Source organism: Macrobrachium nipponense, chromosome 39 (assembly GCF_015104395.2).
Source record: "Macrobrachium nipponense isolate FS-2020 chromosome 39, ASM1510439v2, whole genome shotgun sequence".
Lineage (NCBI taxonomy): Eukaryota > Metazoa > Arthropoda > Malacostraca > Decapoda > Palaemonidae > Macrobrachium > Macrobrachium nipponense.
This window is the reverse complement of record NC_061099.1, coordinates 29,087,935-29,095,434: the sequence shown is the minus strand read 5'-3', so window position 1 is coordinate 29,095,434 and position 7,500 is coordinate 29,087,935.

Below are 7,500 nucleotides of genomic sequence, written 5' to 3'. Positions count from 1 at the left end.
ATTGGTTTTCCCTTTTGCTTGGTATCAGCTGTCTTTGAAAGTTGGTTTTCTTTACTTGGCTTATTGTTTATCCAATTCCAAAAGCCATAGTTTGCAATGTCATTTTGCTTGTTTATTTATTGCCTTTTGATTTAGTATTGGCATCATATACAGTTTTTTTGTGGGTGGAGCGCGTATTTTATATCTGCCATTTCTATCATATTAACATGATTTGTTCCTTTTCACCATGTTGGAAATGCTTGCTTCAGGTTACACGCAATGTCTCGTGCTACCTTTCTTAAATACATTTACTTTGTTGTGTATATATATATATATATATATATATATATATATATATAATATATATATATATATATATACTATATATATATCCCCTCGGTAACATATATGAAAATATATCAATTCCGAGGTAGAGCGAATATGAATATTAAAGGACATTTGTAGCTCGAATGATTTATATGAATCACGGTGATGTGATAAATATTCATATATATATATATATATATATATATATATATATATATATATATATATATATATATATATCATATATAAGTCTATCACATTACCGTGATTCATATACATATATCGAACTACAAATGTCCTTTCATATCTAATTCGCTCTACCTCAGAATTAATATATTTTCATATATGCTTAACCGAGGGGGAATTTATTAAGCGATAATAGAATTGGCGATCGACAGGCGCGAACCAGCGACCTCCCCATTCCAGGGACTGGCAGTGAAGCCTTAAATCACCCCGACACCGCAAGAGATATAAGTTTCATGCCGCCTCCCACCTGAAATACCTTTCGCGCGGACAGGTATTTTTTTTTGTTTTGGTTGGAGACTGCATCACCCATCTCGTTCTCGGTGGCGTGGTAGTGCTTTTGCCCGCACATAGTCATCATATAAGTCTATCACATTACCGTGATTCATATACATATATCGAACTACAAATGTCCTTTAATATCTAATTCGCTCTACCTCGATTAATATATTTTCATATATGCTTAACCGAGCATTTGTTAGTTCGACATATATATATATATATATATATATATATATAATTATATATATAATCTATAAATAGTATATATATATATACTATATATTTACATGTACGTGTGCATATTTATGTTATGTATATATGTATATATATAGATATAGATAGAGTATGTGTGTGTCTGATTAACTGAATTCAGACAAGTTAGTTTGCGTGACTGAGGACAACTACCGCATTTATATTATATTTAATTAGGATCATTTCAGCCCACACACTGATACAAATACCAAAATAATTCTAACATCACTCTTCACTTGTATTATTATATGAAATTAGTTTTTTTAAATACCCATCTATGCATGACTGGCCAATATTTCCTTTTTAATCTGAAAACACTGTTCTACCAAAATGCCAGTTTTCACCTGGCAAAATGTTAAAACCTTTTTTATGTCAGAAATTTTCATTAATTCGTTATAGTAAAAAAAAAAATAGTTCCTTTCGCTAAACAGACTTCTGTAACATTAAAAACTTGCTCATTGGAGGATCTCCCCCGGAGAAATACATTCCTGCAGTAGGTAAACGAATCCTTTAAGGTTAGCAAGATTGATGCAGGCCGCATGAACCTGCAATTTCTCTCCTGCTGGGCCGCGTGGAAGACAGATGCATTGGAGGTTATCATCTTCCAGACCATTTAGATTTATGATTCCAGGACACTAACCAAAGTATCAGGGAAGCTTGTGGAATGGACTTTCATTATCTCTAGAGGCAAGGTGATGGATGAACGTTCACAGGAAAAAATGATGTGGGGTAGGGGGTGGCGGGAGGAGATTTTTGAGAGCTTTGAAAAGAAATTAAAATTCATTCACTATATGTCTGAGAGAGAATAATTGTGAAAATTAGTCGCTAATTAGCCTCAATAGACGAATATTATTCATATCTGAGCGTAAATAAGACCATTTTAAGACTTACTTCAATGTACTCTCTCTCTCTCTCTCTCTCTCTCTCTCTCTCTACGAGAGATACCAAGGAAAATCATTTATTTTCCGATTAGCCTGAGAAAGACGAATGATATTCACATTTAAGTATAAATACGAGAATTTCTAGACAATACAATTTACTCTCTCTCTCTCTCTCTTTCTCTCTCTCTCTCTCTCTCACACACACACACACTCACACACATACACACACACACACACACACTACGAGAGACTTATCATGAAAATTATTTAATATCTGATTAGCTCGAAAAGAAAAATAATATTCACATGCAAGTATATATAAAAGCATTTCAAAACTTAATAGAATTTATTCACTTTTCATCTCTATGAGAGGAAAATCGTGTAAACTATAGTTTTTAACACCAAAAGTGAATATTATCCACATCCAAGCGAAAGATAGGGACAAATGAACGAAGATATGAGAGCCAGAATGCTTCACCCGGCTCCGAAACGTGAGCTTAATAGGGTAAGTATCGTAAGGGAAGTGGTTCAAACCATCGATTAACTTCGGGCCAGAAGGTGTACCACCAGTACAACGCATAAAACGAGGGGTTAGTGGTACCTCAATTCCAGAGGCCGCTGGAGCATCGGTGCGTGTCGCCTACATCGAGTTGAGTTCCGTTTCCAAGAGCCGTTCCGGAAAACGTAATGCTCTGGTAAAGGTTTCCAATACTCCGGCTTTGAACGGGGACGGGGATTTGTGTCATTTTTCACTTCTGTTCTTTTGCCGGACCTGATTGTGAATCGTATGGCGACTTATCTTCATATTTGTCGTTCTTTGTCTTTATACACTGATGGTGTTCTAATTTTACTTTCAACCTATTTTTTAATGTAATTCATAAATTTCTTTCCACTTAACAAAAGACCATACTCACTTCCCCCAAGTGTTGTTGCAAGCTATGGGAGTCGATGTGAATTTCTTTACCTTGAAAAGGTAGCTCTAAGCAGTTGAACTGCTGGGTGCTTTATTTTCATTTTATTAATGCGACCATATAAAAGACTACACAGTGTGCTCCATTTTTTTAAAGCATACTTACCAGCATGAAAAGTGAAAATAAGAAAAGCTTAACAGGTATTTGGCCACATGTAGAATTAGAGATTTTTCCGTCTAACTTTGGGTGTAACAGAAAGAATTATTACCAGTATAACAATTTAGACTATAATAATTCCATAGATGATGTGAATACGTCTTCTATAGGTGATGTAGCTTTGGTTAAGGGAAAATTTACACAAGACGATAAAGACAATATTTGTCATATTTTGCTAAAACTAGTATATAACGTTCTCTAATATGTATTAACATTTCGTAAAAGTTCATGATGAGATTTTATTGTGCCTTTTAGCGAATTATTCGATTCATAAAGTCCATAGTTTAATTTTTATATTTTCGTTTTCTTCATAGGGACCCAAATTATAAAGGCACTGTGTTCAATGATGTCATAGAATTCTCAGACTACTTTAAATATCATTGTTTAAAGAGCCATCTTTTAAACAACTTTCACTTACAATGTTCACAGACCCTAATGTTGAATTACTCTGATGAGTCCTTAAGCTTTTTTAATATTATTATTCTTCCTTGTGACGCCTTAATATATAATTTATTCATTAATAATGGGGCCGAATGCTTTGCTGAACCTCTTACATACCTTACCTCGTTTAGATTGATTCTATGTCAAAAGACTGGTAATATATTTTGGCCAGATCCGATCTATATGGGGACGTGGATGTGTGTGTGTGTGTGTGTGTGTGTGTGTGTGTGTGTGAGAGAGAGAGAGAGAGAGAGAGAGAGAGAGAGAGAGAGAGAGAGAGAGAGAGAAAGAGGGAGAGGAGTGATGGGTACATGGTCAATCCTTTCACTATTAAAATTTATATTTCATCATTGTTATTTTTCTATTCTAAACCATGTCCATATTAGATTTTAACTCAACTATATATGGGTACCGATTACCAAACTTTCAATGAAACGTTTTTGCATTGTATTTCCTAGAAGCTGATGGTGTTTCGCGGTTATCCAGTTCCCAGAATATCAAATTTCCATTCCCTTTCTTTTCACGAGAGAGAGAGAGAGAGAGGAGAGACAGACAGACAGACAGACAGACAGAGAGAAAACGCCAATTTGGTAGAGAGAGGAGAGAGAGAGAGAGAGCGAGAGAGAAGAGGAGAGAGAGAGAGAGATAGAAGGAATCATTCAATAGTAGTGCCTATGGATACACTCATAGTTTCCTACGCTAGGCTGAACGGCGTTTTGCCAGCTTGAAAATATATCCAAGAAGAATGATGAACAGGATTTTAATCTCTCTTCCATATTTATTATTGAGAGCATTTCTCCCAAATGGCAACATGAAGACCATAACGTAACAACCACTTACTTAACCGTAGAATATTAGTTCTTGTAAGTACTTCACACTCAGTGGTTTGTTGGTTAGAAGTTATATCTCATTTGCAAGTTCTGCTGAAAGAGAAAATAGATCTAAACAGAATAAAGGAAAAACAGTGTTTTGAAATAGTTTTCAACTACTTTCCAATATACAAGACGGTTGACATTTAATTCATTCTTAGAATGTCTTAGACTTACAGTGAATTTTGACTGATACACGTTTTGTAATTTTCATGTGTAGGGTCACCACTATATGAACAATCGTATACGTCTACGTATCTATTACATGCGATCTACACATCGTTCTTGTGGTGTGGAGATATTACTAGTTTGTTCCTTATTTTAACGAAGATGTAATTTCCAATCGTCACCCCTTTGCGGGTACGGTTTGACCTCGTGACTGATGTTTAGATGACAGTGACTTAAAAATTTCTTTGCCTATAGATTCGTATTAACATTATCTCCACACTTTTTATTTTCATTTTACAATCAACAAACTTAGGTAAATTAAAATCTCGATATATGTCAGACTGACATTAACTTTTCAATAAATAAGTTTTGCTAAAAAATCGATCACAAGCTTTTTCCACTTCACGTAATCTACCTGGAAAATTTTCCACGCTCAGAAACGTCCCATACAGGAGTGCCATAGAAATTGGCTTAAACTCCTCCTTGAATAACCCCACTGTTTTCCATATATTGGTGCATTAATATGCTTCTTTACTTTCTCAGTTAAACCCCTAGATACCACTTAATCAGTGGTGAAAGAAAATACTTTGGCTACTGTAATTATGACATTAACCTATATCACACATTTTTTTAAAACATGAAGTCAGTAATCCATATTATCCGTTTTTTTTTTAACATTTCTCTCAACCAAATGGGGTTTTCATCTGTTGGCACCACACAACAGCATTTTAGTTATCATCCATACAACATAACCTTTAAGATTTATTAACATTTCTTTTCTTAAACAGTTAAGAATTTACTTGGGCTTATACAGCTCTTATTTCCTATACACTCACGGGGCTACGATGTTACCAACAAGTTACATTCTTTTCACAGTATTTTTCAAAAATTCCTTTTCTAGTCCTATTTTCTTATTCAAATTCATTTGCATGTTGTGTGTTTTACTACAATGTTTTTCCTCAAGTCCGCCGAAAATATTAGTTTCTCCTTAATTTATTCTTATTTTCCTTGCACACCTCTTTTGCATTTGTACTCCTGAGAATAAATTTCTGAATACTATTCGCATTTCTTGAATACACACACACACACACACACACACACACACACACACACACACACACACATATATATATATATATATGTGTGTGTGTGTGTGTGTGTGTGTGTGTGTCATAAATGCTTTTTCACGGTAGGCAAACCAGATAGCTCCAAGCTTGCTCTCTCTCTCTCTCTCTCTCTCTCTCTCTCTCTCTCTCTCTCTCTCTCCAAGAAATGCCCCATCTATTTCTTTAGTTGTCTGTGTCTGCCCGAACCTTTTATGAATGTTAAAAAGGCAATAGATATTCCTAAATTTTTCTTCCTTTTTTCACCAAAGGCAACGAAGCTCTCCCCTTTATTGTCTTAAAAAAGAAAGCAAAAACAATATAAAGACAAAGATGAGGGGAAAGACTATTTTCAAAATCCATAAGCCTATTGTTTTTCCCCCGTTTACCTGTCATTTACATAGCATAATACTAGGGCTAATAGCAGTGTTAATGACAGGTGCGTTATTTTCAGGTTTTAAATTCCATACCTGGACCTGACTAGCGCTGCTCTATCACGGTAAATTTATTCAGAACGATTTAATGAACATTAAGATTACTCTCTCTCTCTCTCTCTCTCTCTCTCTCTCTCTCTCTCTCTCTCTCTCTCTCTGTGAATTTATTGATATCAGTTTCAACATTAAGATTACTCTCTCTCTCTCTCTCTCTCTCTCTCTCTCTCTCTCTCTCTCTCTCTCTCTCTCTCTCTCTCTCTCTCAGAATGTAATATTCATTTTAGAATTCGAAGAATTTTCCCTTTTGATGGAGCTGCCAAAATTCTGCAATGTTCTGAGAATCGCCAAACAAATAAAATGGTGCCTTGGTTTTAAACTGACTATTGAAACTTCAGCATTTACCGACATTACAATACTAGATATTCAACTTCTCTGTTAAAATACCTAGTATATATATGAAATAATGGGAATGATAGCTCGTTCCATATTGTTTCACAATTGTCTTATAATGTATGAAACTGTATTGCTTTTGGTAACTTTATATTTTAGTTAAGTTGGAGAATTTCGTTGTGAACGAATGATTTCAGCCTCCTTTAAAACATTTAGTAATGACTGTTCAAAACTGATTCTTTTGTGTCCAGTAAGATTTGTTGTTAAATTTAGTCCAAAATTCTTTTACAGTGAAATTAATTGTTCTTAAATTACTAGCCGACTCACACTCGTATACTTCTATTTAATCCCATTATAATAATCGTCTTGCCTAAATAGGTATCGGGGCTGTTTCTATGTATAAAAACGCGGGGATCGTATTTTCTATTAGATACATCATTTAAGAAGAGGTAATAGATAGGTAGAAAAAGGAAAGGTTCACATCTCGTATCTCCCGTAAGGTGTTAGTGCCGTAAGTGCACCTGAAGGGGTGCACTGCAAGTGTTACTAAAAGTTTTTTGCAGCGTCCCTTAGGCCCCTAGCTGCAACCCTTCTCATTCCTTATACTGTGCCTCCATTCATATTATCTTTCATTAAGGTTACCAACCCTCTCTTAACAATTATTTCCCAGTGCAACTGCGAGGTTTTTCTCCTGTTACACCTTTCAAACCTACCTACCCTATTTCCTTTCAAGCGCTGAATGACCTCATAGGTCCCAGTGCTTGGCCTTTGGCCTGAATTCTCTATTCCATTCCATATCTCGTATCTGATATCGAATTTAGGAATTTGGTAATCACAGTATGAAGGACGCTCCTTGTCATTTTGTGGCTTGCACAAAACATGAAACTAGTTACTGTATTACTTTTAGATGGACCATGAATAAAAGTTTCTATTTTTCATTTTCTTTGTTTTCTGCACAAAGTATAAATAAATAATTTAATTTTGTTTGGATCTGTCTCATATTT